At 46.3% G+C, this 16,153-nt stretch overlaps 1 pseudogene; it reads right to left on the minus strand.

Moving 5' to 3' along the window:
• Positions 1–5,276: 5,276 nt before the first annotated feature.
• LOC112415379 (interferon lambda-3-like) lies at positions 5,277–7,964 on the minus strand (annotated as a pseudogene).
• Between the last annotated feature and the right edge of the window lie 8,189 nt (positions 7,965–16,153).

A 16,153-nucleotide genomic window follows, 5' to 3' on the forward strand; every position in this document is an offset into this window, starting at 1 on the left:
GGCCACTCTGCTGACCTCTGTGTGTGCCCATGTGTCTTGGGGAGGTTGAGGGGGAGGGTGACCTAGATTACAGCGTAAGGGCTCTTAAGTGAGTCTGAAGGTAGGACAGCTAACTGGGCCCAGGAAGATTTGCAGACAGTTTCCTACCCTCTGAGAGACTTAGAGGTGGGGAATAATATGTCAAAAACAAAACAAACAAAACCCCGAAGGCACAAACAATAGCTAAGGCTTAGTGAGTGCTTGCTGTGTGCCAAGCACTTAATTCGTTTAATCCTCACAACAGCCCTAGGACATCAGTACCATTATCCCATTTTATAGATGAGTAAATTGAGGCCCAGAAGTAAAGTAACTTGCCCCAGGTCACATAACCAGAAGGTGGCAAAATTGGGTTTTAAAAAGGCAGGCAGGTTTCTGAATCTTTAGTGCTGAGCAGCTAGGAAATGTTCATTCTACACACAGGCATTATGCTAAGCACAGCTCATCTCTCCAAGGTCGGACGGCTGTTGGAGGCAGATGCATTTGGTCCCATTTTACAGACAGGAATCTGCACCCGAGAGCGGTGAAGTCACGTGCCCGAGGCTCCCCTGGTGAAGAAATTGGAGACCTGGCAGTTTGACCTCAGTATCTGTTCCTCACCACTACCAAATGTAGCCTCTGATGTCTGTGTCTGGAGGCTAGGGAATGGCCCCAAGGACCTTAGTTAGCTGAGCGTGGGTATCCAAAGCCAGCCTGGTGGGGGAGGGGACGAGGGAAAGGGCTCATTGGTCATGCTGTCTGGAATCTGAGGGCTCTTAGGTAGAGAAGGGGTCTGCTTAGGGCGCAGGGCTTGGTGTGGGGAGGGGAGTTTCTCAGGTGAAGGTGTGGGCTGTGGCTGGGGAAGGGAAGTTGTTTTGGCGTGTGGGCCCTGCAGTGAAAACGCTTTCCCAATCCTGGGGAAGAAGGAAGAAGGCCTCATGCCAGCCAGGGGCCTCCTGAGGCCTGGGGAGGAGGAGAGAAAGACAGAAATAGAAACAGAGCAGGAGGGAGGGGAATGGATCTGGGCAGACAGGGTGGTAGGCAGCAAGGACAGAGGCACCAGAGAATCACAGGCCAGAATCACCCAGTGGCCTAGCCACACTTATCTATCTCAGTCATCACGACTCCTGGGTACTGAGGGCTTCCCACACACCAGGCACTGTGCTCACAAACCCTCCCTCATGCATGAATAGAGAGTGCAGCTCAGCCCCTGGCACAGAGCACTCACAAATTGGACTTAAGACAGTAAGCACGATTACATCTATACTCTGCAACAGATGTGTGCGGTGTGCGCACCCTCTTATTTATTTTTGGATAGGTAAGAAGTGGGTTTACTTAGATACACGCCCCACAGACAGAGTGTGGGCCATCTCAGAAGGCAAGAGGCCTTGTGTACCCTCTTTTTTTAGATAAGGAAACTGAAGTTCAGAGAGGCAAGGACTTGCCCAAGATCATGCAGGCAGTAAACGGCAGAGCCATGATTGGAAAGTTTACTGCCTCCGAATCCTGCACACCTAACCATCTGACTATATTGTCTCTGATCCACCTGATAAAGCTTTCTTGAGCATGTACTATGTACCTGGCCCTGTGCAGGGGATACAACAGTGAACAAAATAGACAAAACGAGAAACCCCTGCCCCCATGGAGCGAGGAGACAGTAATCAAGCAAGTAAATAATGAGTGTCTGGTAGTGAATATGTGTCACGCTGAGAATGAAAACCGGATGCTGGGATGGGATGACTGAGAGGCTTACTTTAGGATAGAAGGTCAAGGAAGGTGATGTTGGAGCTGAAGAAATCCGTTGTGGGAAGAGCCAGGGAAGAGCATTCCTGGCAAAGAGAAGAGCATGTACAAAGCCCCTGAGGCAGGAGTGTGCTTGGTGTGTTGGAGGTATAGCGTGTCTGGACTGGAATAAGGGGGAGAGTGAGAGGAGAGCAAGTGGGAGAGGCAAGCAGGGAGCAGGTTCTGCAGAGCCTTGTGGGCTGTGGTCAAGAGTAAAGATTTTATTCTCAGAGCTGTGGGAAGCCAGTGGAGTGTTTGTTTTCAGCTGGGGCAGTATATGGCCTGATTTCCATGGAGAATCCAACTTTAAGCAGGGTGTGCCTGTCTTCAAAACAAAATCAGGAACTGCCACCTCAGAACTTGGCATCCACCCATCGGCACATTTGGGACCCACATGGTCCCTGGTTCAGCCCTTTGGATGACAGCCATCACCTTCCTTCCCCTGTAACTTCAGGTCTTTCATTTAACAGAGAAGTATTTATCAATGCTAATGACATGCTTGGTTTTGTTTTTTCCCAAAATTGAGAGCTTTAAACCCAAGAAGAGGTACATTAGTGAGAGAGGGCATGGTATCATTCGAGGGGAGTATTGGAACATCTGCTCTGTGCCCTGGCCCTGTGATGGGCACTGGTGACCCAGCAGTGACCAATTGGTCAACAGTGACCGACTGACCAAGACAGCTCCAGTTCCTGCCCTCTTGGAGCTCAGGCAGACAGATATGGCAATAGGGCTGCGGTGGGAGAAACATAAAGCCTATCAGAGCCCAGGAGAGCTGCCTGATCCTGCCTGGAGGTTCAGGGAAGTGTGTAAGAGTCTTGGTAGCAAGTGACAGGAAGTCAGCTTAACTGGATTACGTGTAAAAAGTGTGCATTTGTTGGCTCGTGTAGTAGGAAGGAGACAATCAAGGGTAAAGCTACCAGGAACTTGGCCTTAGAGACTGGAACCCAGGCTCAACTCCATCATGACACTCTTCCCATTCATTTCTCTTCTCCGCTTGTCTCAACTCAGATTTATCCCCTTCAACTGCATGTAGTAGGGAAAATGGCCATTTATTTACAGACACAGACTCAATCCTTCTAGCACCACAGCCCAGAGGTAAAATGGCAAAATCTCCAGTCCTAAATGAAAAAAAAAAATCCCAGGGAAGGGCTCTGATTGGCCTGACTGGGGACACATGCCACCTCTGCATTGATTGTGATATCCAAAGGAATGGAATGCTTTGACTGGCCAGGTTGGGGTCACATGTCCAGTTCGTTTGGCCTGGGGAAGGGGGAGGTGCTAAAAATATTAGGGTGAACCATATGAAATTTCCAGTTTTGTAGGTTAGAAATGGCAGAACATTGGAAATTTCATATGGTTGAACCTAAATAGTCACTGGGAAAGTAGGATGGGAAAACTTACTGGGCATATAAAAGCAATAGAAACCCCAGTGCTCCACTCAGAAGGATTTTGTTTCTGTTTTTGCGGTACGCGGGCCTCCTCTCACGGCTGTGGCCTCTCCCGTTGCGGAGCACAGGCTCCGGACGTGCAGGCCCAGCGGCCATGGCTCATGGGCCCAGCCGCTCCGCGGCATGTGGGATCCTCCCGGACTGGGGCACGAACCCGCGTCCCCTGCATCGGCAGGCGGACTCCCAACCACCGCGCCACCAGGGAAGCCCACTCAGAAGGATTTTTGGTGGAGGAAGTTATATTACTGAGACATAGGGAATGAGTGGAAATTAGATGAAGACGTGGTAGTGGTGGAAGAGTAGTGGGGACGTGTCCCAAGCAGAGGGAACAGCTTATGCAAAGGCTGTCATGAGGGAGGCAAGGGAAGACTGGTCACTTTACCCTGGAGATGGAGTGCTCTGACTGGGCACACCTGAGTCTTGTGTCCAACCAATGAGGGAATGGGAAAGGGGGGTCATGTCGCAAAGGAAAATTGAGAAGCTTTACCAGGTGAAATGGATGCTGGGCAGGCAAACCAAAGTATATCCAGTTCAAAATTTCTTTGTTAGGCCTTGGCATCTCCAAGCAGAGGTTTGCAACCTTGTTTCAATTACATCACTCATGCTGAAAAGGAGTATATGTCTGAACTCAGACGTGTCCTACATGATTCAAATTTTTATCATCAAATAATTGGTCTCTTTCTCTGGGTTCTTTGCTGGGCATACAGAGATGGATTTTTGAGGATACATTTGGCTGAAGAAACAAAACCCAATTAACATGACTCAAGATATTTGGTTATCTCATTTAATATGTCTGGAGTTGGGAGTTTGGAGCCGTTAATGCAACAGCTTATTGATATCACCAATGACCCATTCTCCTACTCTTTTGTTCCACCTTCCTTGGAAGAATAGTTTCATATTCTAGGCTTGCTGCCTCATTGGCCACCACAGCTCCAGGTCTCTCATCCTTATACCAATGAACTAAGCAGGAAGGAAGGGAACAAACGGAAGAGTTTTCTTTGTGTTAGGGAAGAAAAAAATCCGAAAATAATAAAAATGACAGCAATAAACGCATATAGGGGGCTTAACCTGTGCCAAGAATTGTTTTCAATTCTTTACATAAATTAACTCACTTAAGAAGCCCTTTAGTCTCGTGGCCACTCCAAACTGAAGAGGCAAGTGATCCACACTGGACCCTGTCCGATTTCGTGACCCACAGAATCTGTGAGCATTATAAGATAGTTGTTGTTTTACTCCACTGAGTTTGGGGTGTTTGTTATGACTTGGAGAATATTGTTTGTGTGAAAGCTGGAGCCATGGCTGCTGTCTTGAGACCGTGAGGTAGCCACAGTAAGAATCAGTCAACAGAAATGGAAAGAACCTGGTTCCCCAATGACATTGTTGAATGAATGAATGAATGAGTTTTGGAGCTGCCCTGCCAATGCACTTTTTACTGTGACATAATAAATTCATTTTTGTTCTACCCATTTGAGTTGGGTTTCTGACACATTACAGGATAAAGCATCCTGACTGATATAGATTTCCATCTGTCCTAGGTACATATGGAAAAGAGAGATATACAGTTCACGCAGACAGGGAGAGATATATAAACATGTGTATAAATACACACACACACTTACACACACATGGGCATGAATATGCTGTTATACATCTTCAGTTGGACTCAGGTTCGGGCAGATACTCACTTGGATGCGTATACATACACAGTCACAGAAGTCAGGCACACGCAAATATACGCAACCTGTCATGAATTTCGCCTGCACTACACAGACATCCACACTCAGTCACAGACCCACAGTCATACACACACACACACACACATACACACACACACTCAGAGATTCACTTATCGCAGAAGAGTCCAATTCCTTACTGTTTATTTCTGCATATTATATAAAAGTAGAAAAAGAAACATTTCTTTCAGGTCTTAGTCAGGGCTGCAGGGGTGAGAAGAAATAACTTAAGGCAGGGCTGGGGTTAGTGCATGAATAAGGTCTGGGCTCCCAGATGGGCTGGGGTAGGTCCCAGTGCTCAGACGCACAGGTCTCCTCTGGCAGCACAATTCAGGTCCCAGGTGAGGAGGTGGAAGAGGATGAATGTGACAGAGGCCTTGAGGCCATCTTGAAACTCCCGTGGGAGAGACGCCATTGCCCAGGCGTCAGCCTCCTCCTTACCCAGGGCCCAGGCATCCACCCTCTTCCCGGGTCACTCACCTTCTTTGGGGCCTCCTGGAGCCGATGCAGCCGGTACTGGAAGTGGCTCCTGGGGCCTGGAGCCTGCTGTGGGCTGAGCCTGGACCTGAGAACAGAGGAAGGTGGTGTGTGAGACAGGGCTTGGGACAGAGGGGCGAGGTCCCATCTGCCCAGAACCCACAGATATGGCCCGGGTGCCCCGAGCGCTCACGCAGGCCTGGAGCTTGGAGTGGATGTGGTGCAGCGTGTGAGGGGTCTGGTCCAGGATGTGATCCAGGGATGAGTTAGCCACTGTCCCCAGGACCCTTCAGTGTCAGAGCCAGCTCCGCCTCCAAGGCGGTGGGGTGCTCCTACACCTGAGGAGAGGTGAGAGAGAACAGGTGAGGTGGAAAGGTGAGGAAGGATAGGCAAGAAGGCCCAGTTAAGTGGGGACAGGTGATGGGACAGGTAAGAGAGAGACAGGAGAGGGGAACACATGAGGAAGGCGGCAGATGAAGGGGATACAGGTGAGGCAGAATGATAAGGGAAAAGAAAAGTGAGGGAACAGGTGAAAAAGTGAAATGGGGACAAATGAAAAGTGACTCATGAAGGAGGTCACAGAGGTCTGAAGAACAGAGAGGGGAACATGTGAGAAGAGAACAGTTTGGGGAGGTAGGTGAGCGCGGGACAGTTGGCTGCATAGGTGAGAAGCGTGGAGGAAGGAGGAGTGTTTGCTGGGAAAAGATCAGCGGAGGAAGATGACAAGGGACAGAGAGGTGAGAGCGTGGGGAGGGCAGGTGAGAGGGGAAGAGGGAATCAGTGTTGAGAGTAGATGGTGACAAGGTGGGCAGGGCAAGGGGCACAGGCTGGGGACAGAGCCGGGAGAGAAGAGAGAAGTGAGAAGGAACAAGGTAAGAGTGCAGGTGAGAGGGACAGGTGGGGGAGATAGGGAAGTAGGACAGGCAGAGAGATGATAAAAAGGAACCCAGGGGAGGGACAGGGTCAAGGGAGCAGTTGGGGAGGCACAGGGGCCCAGGACAGAGGAGGAGAGACCAGAGAGAGGGAAGCACAGGTGAGATAAAGGACATCAGGGGCCGCCTGCAAAGCCAGAGGAGCGGGGCCAGGTGAGGGCAGGTGGGCCTGACTCTCCCAACTCACCTGCAGCTGCTTCAGGTCCCGGGTCCTGGGGAAGAGGCGGGAGCTGCAGTTCCAGTCCTTCTCCAAGAGCGACACTTCTCAGAGAGCAAGGGCAGGTTCAACCCACAACGGGAGGGACAGAGGCTAGCAGCAAGGATGAAGGTCTAGCAGGAGGGCTTGAGTTTAATCCACAGCAGAGAGAATAGATGTTAGTCATAGACGAAAAGCTAGCAGGAGGATAGAGGTTAGGCCAACAGTAGCGGGCAGCAGCCTGGCTACGGTAGAAGGGGTAAAGGTTAGCCCACAACTGGGACTTACCAAGGCATCTTTGGCTTTTCTTCTTTTTCTTTTTGGCCGTACCCCGAGGCTTGTGGGATCTTAGTTCCCTGACCAGGGATCGAACCCGGGCTCGGCAGTGAGAGCGTGGAGCCCTAACCACTGGACTGCCAGGGAATTTCCATCCTTGGCTTTCTTGAAGGCCACCAGCTCGTCTGGCAGCAGAGATTTGAACACGCCAATGTCGAAGCCCTTCCTGGTTGTGGTGGGGACAGGACATGCTCTAGCCAAGCCCAGCCCCATGGTTGTCACCAGAACTAGCGTCAAGTCTGTAGCCATGGCCAAATCGCAAACTGCTTCCCCAGCTGCCTGGCTCTGCTTTTTAGCCAGGCTAAATGCACAACCCTGGCTGAGGGCTTTGACTTTCAAAGGCATGAGTGGCTGGGGCCAGCTGCTAAGCCAGGTGAGTTGACAGGTATGGGTGGGACCAGGTGAGCTCAGAGCTATGCCCAGAAGGAAAGAGAAACTGAAATCCCAGGAGGGAGCCTGAGAAGTTCCTGAACCTAGTTTAGGAAACCCTGGGATGTTGGGGAGCCCCTGACTGAGGCTGAGGCAGGAAGAGAAATGGGAAGCTGTCACAGCAGGGCAGGGGCTGGGGCGGGGTGTGTGTGGGCGGGGCTGCTGGAGCAGCAGAGAGGGAGCTTCCTCCACCGGTTTAAGCGTGTTCCACGAGCTCATTCATATTAGGCTCTGAACATTCCCGTGAGTAGTTATTTTTATGATCATCCCCCATTTTACCAGTGAAGGAACTAGGGCACAGGAGGGTAAAGTGACTTAACCTGAGGTCCCACAGGTGTTTAATGGCAGAGCTGGGGTTTGAATGGAATCCCATGCAATTACTCCCTATTCTGTGTACAGCCAAAGCAGAAGATGGGAACCTCTGGGACTCACAGACGTCCAGCTTTCCTTTCTCTCCCTCTGGGTAGCATGAAAGGCGAGGAAGTTCCTCGTCTGCGGGGCAAGAGCACGTGCTGGGGACTGGAGGGGCTGCCTGGAAAGGAGGCAGTGAGTAGGGCTTCCAGAAGGCAGGCAGAGTCTGGTCGCTTTGCTGTCCATCATCCCCTGCGGCGATCATCACTGTGTAGCGAGAAGGGAACTGCTCTGATGTACAGGCACTTCACATTTTTCATTCCTTTATTTTTTTCTTGGCCCTTAGGTGCAGAAAGATACTAATCATGCTCTTCGGATCATAATATAGACCCACAATTGGCCCATGAAAGACCCTCTAAGGTTTTACCCCCGGCCTCATGCCCAATCCCTATCCCATCCCTCCCCTCCACAGACACCCACTTTAATGTGCTTGATACATAGCTGCGAAGACATATCTTTATATTTTGTGATTTTGTGTGTGTATATGTCTCCAATTTACATAAATGGGATTGGGCTATAAATCTTGTTCTGCTTCTTCCCCCTCTTTTTTTTTTTTTTTTTTTTTTTTTATTTTTTTTTTTTAAAACTTAACAGTATGTTTCTGAGGTCTCTGCATGTAGTGGTGTACATCAATCTCTCTGTTTCTTTGTTTTTTTTAAATAAATTTATTTATTTTATGTTTGGCTGCGTTGGGTCTTTGTTGCTGCGCGCCGGCTTTCTCTGGTTGTAGAGAACGGGGGCTACTCTCCACTGCGGTGCGCGGGCTTCTCACTGTGGTGGCTTCTCTTGTTGGGAAGCATGGGCTCTAGGCTCGCAGGCTTCAGTAGTTGCAGCACGCCGGCTTAGTAGTTGTGGCTCGCGGGCTCTAGAGCGCAGGCTCAGTAGTTGTGGCTCATGGGCTTAGTGGCTCCGCGGCATGTGTGATCTTCTCGGACCAGGGCTCGAACTCATGTCCCCTGCATTGGCAAGCGGACTCCCAACGACTGCACCACCAGGGAAGCCCGCAGACTCTCTGTTTCTAACTGCTGTGTTGTATTCCATGGTGTGCCAACAGCACTCCTTCACTTATTTATTCCTCCAGTGACGGACATTTAGGTTGCCTCCAGCTCCCTATCACCATAAGGCTCACACACATCCTCTCTGCGGGAGGATTTCTAGGCTGCTGTAGCCCCAAGCGGGTGCCCCCACCATATCGCTTCAGCTCATTTTCTCTCTCACTTGTACATCTGGTTCCCACACGCGCTGACAGCTTCCCACCTCATGTGCCCGTATCTTTCTGCTTCTCCATCTGAGGTTTTTCTCTTGTGGGCATGCAGAACAGACTGGAAGTGCCAGGATAAATTCCCCATGGGCAATCTTCAACCAGCGAGGGTCAGGAGTTTGTGACTAAATACTTTTGCTTCCCTTTTCCTCAGTGAGTCAATTCTGAGTTATGTTCTACACGATTTCTCAACTCCTTAGAGGGTCCTGGGTACCAATGAGCTCTAGTTGTTCACAGTGGTCACCCTTTCGGGGCTGGGACTAGGGTGAGGAAACAAGGTGTCTAGGGTGCAAAATTTAAGGAGCCAGCCCCCCTCAGGTTCAGGTAAGCGCCCTAGGTGCCTCACTTGCCTCACTCTAGTCCACGCTCTGCACCATTTATTGGCTTTCCCCCTCTTTCTTTAAAAAAAATTTAAAAAAAAATTGTGGGCTGTGCCTTGCAGCTTGTGGGATCTCGGGCCCCCGACCAGGGATTGAACCCGGGGCCATGGCAGTGACAGCACCAAATCCCAACCACTAGGCCACCAGGGAACTCCCAGCTTTTTTCTCTTTCAGTCCCAATTTTCCCACTCACTTGTATTTCCTGGGGATACCTCCCAGATAAACTACCTATACCCTTTGCTCAGGACATGCTTTGGGGGAGATCCCAAACTAAATCCTGATCCCTATTCAGGAGTAAGATTTCTGAGGCAGGGGGCACACCTGTGCTTATATTGTCTAGTTAAACACCATCCCGTAGAACTTTCTGCAATGATGGAAGGGTTCTATATCTGTAATGTCCAATGCAGGAGTTACTAGCCACATGTGGCTGTTGAGTACTTAAAATGTGGCTAGTGTGTTAGAGGAACTGAATTTTCAATTTCTTTTTTTCCCTTAATTTAAATCTAATTGCTATATGTGGCTGGTGGCTTCCATAATGGGCAGTGCAGTACTAAATCCTCATCTTGTTCTCCCAAATTGTTGCACCTGCTTCACTCCCTTTGGAGGTGCTCGAGAGATCCTGTATCCCTGCAATAGGGTGGCCTCCTCAACACCTAGCTCTGACTTAGATGATGAGGTCCTAGACTTTGACTATGAGCCTGATGCAACATAGATGAGACTTTTGAGGTTGAGGATAGAGGTGAGTGAATTTTGCATGTGGAAGGAATGTAAATATTTCATGGCCAGAAAGCAGACTGTAGTAGTTTCAAAACATGTCTTCAAAAACTTTGACCCTTTCCTTACGGAGAAGTGGGTCTGTCCCCTTCACTTCAATCTGGGTTGACCTTTGTTGGGCTGTGCCCTGCAGGCCTGCAAGCCCTGTACTTGCCCAGCCTCAAGGTCAAAGAAAGAGCCCAGAGTCAGTGACAGAGACATCAGTGGTTTAATGGGTGGGGGGATCTTACATTTCTGAAGCAAGGTGTTGGAGTGACACCCCACCGGGTGTGGCAGACAGTGGGCAGGACATGGTGGTAGCAGTATTTGCTACTGGGGTTTGGGAGGGAGGTTACCAGTTAGAGGGGGGAACTGACGTCAGGTTGGTTCACCGGTTACCAGGGAAAACAGCAGAGGAGCACGGCCCCTCAGACCCCTCGGATAAGCTGTCTTGGTGGAGACATTCTGATCTAAAGATTAGAACAATCAGTAGCTGGGGCTGGAGGCAAGTCTGTAGGTGTTTACTGATTAAGCTCTATGATTTAGAGGAAGGGTCAGTCATGTGAGTAGGGTGTAGGTGAAGCAGGGACTGGTCAAGCAGGGGATGTACAGAGAGCAAGAGAACAGCCATCTTGGGTGGCCTTATCATACAACCTAGTGGCTCACTTGTAACCATAGGTGCTGCATGACCTCTGGGTCTAAGTCAGAAAAGACTTAGGTAGCTTCTGTGTGGTTCTCTCTCTCTCTCTCTTTTTTTTTTTTTTGCCATGCCGCAGGGCATGTGGGATCTTAATTCCCCAACCAGGGATCAAACCCATGCCCCCTGCAGTGGAAACGCAGAGTCTTAACCACTGGACTGCCAGGGAAGTCCCTGCATGTTTCTCTTGAGAATCTCTCTCTGGGGAAGGCCAGCTGCCATGTGAAAAGGATGAATAACCCGAGACCACCATGCTCCCACCCTCACTCAGCATCAACTACCAGCCATGTGAATGAGACATCTTGGACACCCAGCCCAGCTCTCAGAACCCCCAGACCATGGTTGGCACTCTATCATCTCTAATCCCCACCCCACCAAGGACTCTACCCAGCCACTTTTACTCTACTGCTCCCAGGCCTCTGTGGCCCAGAGAACAAAATAATTATATAGGCACACATACATTCATACATATACAATCTCCCCTTTTATATACAAATGGATATATATATATATATATATACACACACACATATATATACATACATTCATACATACACACATACATATCTGGTTACAATTACTATGAAACAAATTATCCAAAACTCCAAAAAATGTGATTCAGCCACTGTACAAGGTGACCAGCACTGGGAATGTATAAACAGAGCTCTGATTATTGCTCTGGCAGTAACATTTTTTTTTTTTTTTTTGGCAGTAACATTTTAAGAAAGGAATTAGAGCCTCATATTATAATCCTCCAAATATCCAGGATACAAAAGAAAGTAGTTCATTATACTTGATATCTCAAGAATCAGGAAAATCTTAAACAGAATGGGAAAAGCCAATAAGTAGATACCAACACCAAGATGATGCAGATATTAGAATTATTTGACAAGAATTTTAAAGTAACTATTGTAAAAATGCTTCAAGGAGCAATCATGAACACTCTTGAAACAAATTAAAAAATAGAAAGTCTCAGCAAAGAAATAGAAGACATAAAGAACTGAATGGAGGAATTTCCCTGGTGGCGCAGTGGTTAAGAATCTGCCTGCCAATGCAGGGGACACGGGTTCGAGCCCTGGTCCGGGAAGATCCCACATGCCGCGGAGCAACTAAGCCTGTGCACCACAACTACTGAGCCTGCGCTCTAGAGCCCGTGAGCCACAACCACTGAACCTGTGTGCCACAACTACTGAAGCTCGTGTGCCTAGAGCCCATGCTCCACAACAAGAGAAGCCATTGCAATGAGAAGCCCACACACCGCAATGAAGAGTAGCCCCCACTCGCCGAAACTAGAGAAAGCCCTTGCGCAGCAACGAAGACCCAACGCAGCCAAAAATAAATAAATAAAATAAAAAAATAAAATTTAAAAAGTAAATGGATGGAAAAAGATATAACCATCAATAGAAAGCTGGAGTGCCAATAGAAATACTAGATAAAGTAGGCATTAGGAAATTATCAGAGACAGAGAAGGACATTACATAATGATAATAGGGTCAATGTACCAAGGAGACAAAACAATCTTAAAAGTGTATACACCAAATAACAGAGCTTCAAAGTACAGAGCTTAAGCAAAAATCAACAGAATAGAAAGGGGAAATAGAAAAATGCACAGTTACAGTTGGGTACTTCAATGTCTCTCTCTCAGAATGACTAGACACAAAAATCAGCAAGGATATCGTAGACTGAACAGTACCATCCACCAACAGGATCTAATTGACATTCGTAGGACATTCCACCCAACAACTGTAGAATATATATTCTTTTTTTTTTTTTTTTTTTTTTGGGGTACGCGGGCCTCTCACTGTTGTGGCCTCTACCATTGCGGAGCACAGGCTCCGGACGCGCAGGCTCAGCGGCCATGGCTCACGGGCCCAGCCGCTCCGCGGCATGTGGGATCTTCCCAGACCGGGGCACGAACCCTTGTCCCCTGCATCGGCAGGCGGACTCTCAATCACTGCGCCACCAGGGAAGCCCCGAATATATATTCTTTTAAAGGGCACATGGAACATTAAACAAGATAGACCATCTCCCAGGTTATAAAACCAACCTCAACAAATTTAAAAGAATTAAAATCATGTAGAATATATTCTCTGGGTACAATGGAATCAAACTGGAAATCAATACAGAAAGCAGGACATTTTTCAAACACTTGGAAATGAAACAATGCGCTCCTGAACAATCCATGGGTCAAAGAAGAAATCTCAAGGCAAATAAAAAATACACTGAACTGAATGAAAATGAAAATGCACCATATAAAAATATGTGAGATACAGCTAATGCAGTGCGTAGAGTGAAATTTGTAGGCTTAAATGCTTATATTTGAAAAATATTTTCTCAAATCAACAATCTAAGCATCCTCAAGAAGTTAGAAAAAGAAGAGAAAAATAAACAGAAGGAAATAAATAAGAAAGATAAGAACAGAAGTTAATAAAATAACCAGAAAAACAGTAAGGACAATCAATAAAACAAGAAGCTGTTTCTTTGAAAATATTGTAAAACTGATAAACTTTTAGCAAGACTGAAGAATTAAAAGAGAAGACACAAATGACCACTATCGTGAATGAAAGGAGGTATCACTATTGACCTCATAGACATTAAAATAGAAATAAGGGAATACTACAAGCAATTCTATGCATATACATTCAACAACTTAGACAAAAAGGACAAATTCCTTAAAACCCACAAACTACCAAAGCTCACGTAAGATGAAATAGGCAATATAAATAATCTTATTAACTATTGAAGAAATTTAATCTGTAATTAAAAGGCTTCCAAGAAAGAAATCACCAGGCCCAGATGGTTTAACTGTAGAATTCTACCAAATATTAATGTAAGGAAGAATTAACACGAATTCTTCACAAACTCTTCCGGAAAATTAAAGAGGATACAACACTTTCCAATTCATTTTATGAGGCCAGCATTGCATTTCATTCCAAAGCCAGATAAAGACATAACAAAAATAGAGAAAAAAAGAAAGAAAAGGGAACTGAAGATCAGTATTCCTCATAAACATAGACCAAAAAAATACACCTAAAACTTTAGCAAATTTTATCCAGCAATAAAAATACATGTAAAAAGTCAGTACATACCCAGAAGAATTGAAAACAGGAACTCAAAAAGTACTTGTATGCCTATGTTCATAGCAGCATTATTCAAAATAGTCGAAGGTGGAAACAAGCCAAGTGTCCATGAACAGATGAATGGATAAACAAAATGTGGTATATACATATAATGGAATGTTATTCAGCCATAAAAAGGAATGAAATTCTGATGCATGCAACAATACGGATGAACCTTGAAAACATTATGCTAAATGAAATAAGACAGACATAAAAGGACAAATATTCTGTGGTTCTACTTATAGGAAATATCTAGGATAGGCAAGTTCATAGATACAGAAAATAGTTTAGCAGTTACCCAGGTCTGGGAGCATGGGAGACAGAGGAGTTATTACTTAATGTGTACAGAGTTTCTGTTTGGGGTGTTGAAAAAGTTTTGGAAACAGATAGTGGTGATGGTTTCACTAATGCCACTGAATTGTACCCTTAAAAATTGTTTAAATGGCAGAATTCCCTGGCGGTCCCATGGTTAGGACTCCACGCTTCCACTGCAGGTGGCCTGGGTTCCATCACTGGTTGCAAAAGTAGGATCCCACAAGCCATGTGGCACAGCCAATACAAACAAACAAACAACAACAACAAAAACCCACAGAAAACTAAAAACAAAAAAATACCAAAGATAAAAAGTGGCTAGGGCTTCCCTGGTGGCCCAGTGGTTGAGAGTCTGACTGCCGATGCAGGGAACACGGGTTTGAGCCCTGGTCTGGGAAGATCCCACATGCCGCGGAGCAACTAGACCCGTGAGTCACAACTACTGAGCCTGCGTGTCTGGAGCCTGTGCTCCACAAGAAGAGAGGCCACGATAGTGAGAGGCCTGCGTACCGCGATGAAGAGTGGCCCCCGCTTGCCGTAACTGGAGAAAGCCCTTGCACAGAAACGAAGACCCAACACAGCCAAAAATAAATTAATAAATAAATAAATAATTAAAAATGAATATCTAAAAAAAAAAGGCTAAAGTGGCAAATTTTACTATATGTATATTTTTTACTATAATTAAGGGGGAAAAAGGTAACCTTACGGGAAGAATGGAAGTCCAAAGTGAATAAAGATGTTTTATATTTTTTAAAAACATCACACACAATGACCAAGCAGAGATTTATTCCATGAATGCAGGTTCAATATTTGAAAATCTATCAGTGGAATCCACCATATTAACAGACTAAAGAAAAAAAATCATACTATCGTAAAAGCTTTTACACAGCAAAGGAAACTATTGACAAAATGAAAAGACAACCTACTGAATGGGAGAAACTATTTGCAAATGATATGACCTATAAGGGATTGATATGCAGCATACATAAATAGCTCATACACTCAACATAAAAAAAAAAAAACCAAACAATCCAACTAAAAAATTGGCAGAAGAACTGAATAGACATTTTTCCAAAGAGGAATTGCAGATAACCAACAGGTACATGAAAAGGTGCTCAACATCCCTAATCATCAGGGAAATGCAAATCAAAACCATAATGAGATGTCACCTCACACCTGTCAGAATGGCTATCAACGAAAAGACCACAAATAACTAACGCTGGCAAGGATGTGGAGAAAAGGGAATCCTTCTACACTGTTGGTGGGAATGTAGTTTGGTGCAGCCACTGTGAAAAACAGTAGGGAGGTTTCTCAAGAGACTAAAAATAGAATTATCATATGACCTGGCAACTCCACTCCTGGGTATATATCCAAAAAACCCAAAAACACTAATTTGAAAAGATACATGCACCCCAATGTTCACAGCAGCCTTATTTATAATTGCCAAGATATGGAAGCAAACCAAGTTTCCATCAACAGATGAATGGATGATGAAGATGTGATTGATACACACACACACACACACACACACACACACACAATGGGATACTACTCAGTCATAAAAAATAATGAAAATTTGCCATTTGAAGCAGCATGGTTGGACTTGGAGGGCATTAATGCTAAGTGAAATAAGTCAGAGAAAGAAAAATACTGATGATATCACTTATATATGGAATCTAAAAAATACAACAAACTAGTGAATATAACAAAAAAGAAGCAGACTCACAGATATAGAGAACAAACTAGTGGTTACCAGTGGTGGGGCAAGGGGCAATACTGGGGAGGGGGAGGGGGAGTGGGAGGTACAAACTATTGGGTGTAAGACAGGCTCAAGGACGTATGGTACAACACAGGGAATATAGCCAATATTTT

The sequence above is a fragment of the Neophocaena asiaeorientalis genome, unplaced genomic scaffold (genome assembly GCF_003031525.2).
Source record: "Neophocaena asiaeorientalis asiaeorientalis breed wild unplaced genomic scaffold, Neophocaena_asiaeorientalis_V1.1 scaffold629, whole genome shotgun sequence".
In the NCBI taxonomy this organism is placed as follows: Eukaryota; Metazoa; Chordata; class Mammalia; order Artiodactyla; family Phocoenidae; genus Neophocaena; species Neophocaena asiaeorientalis.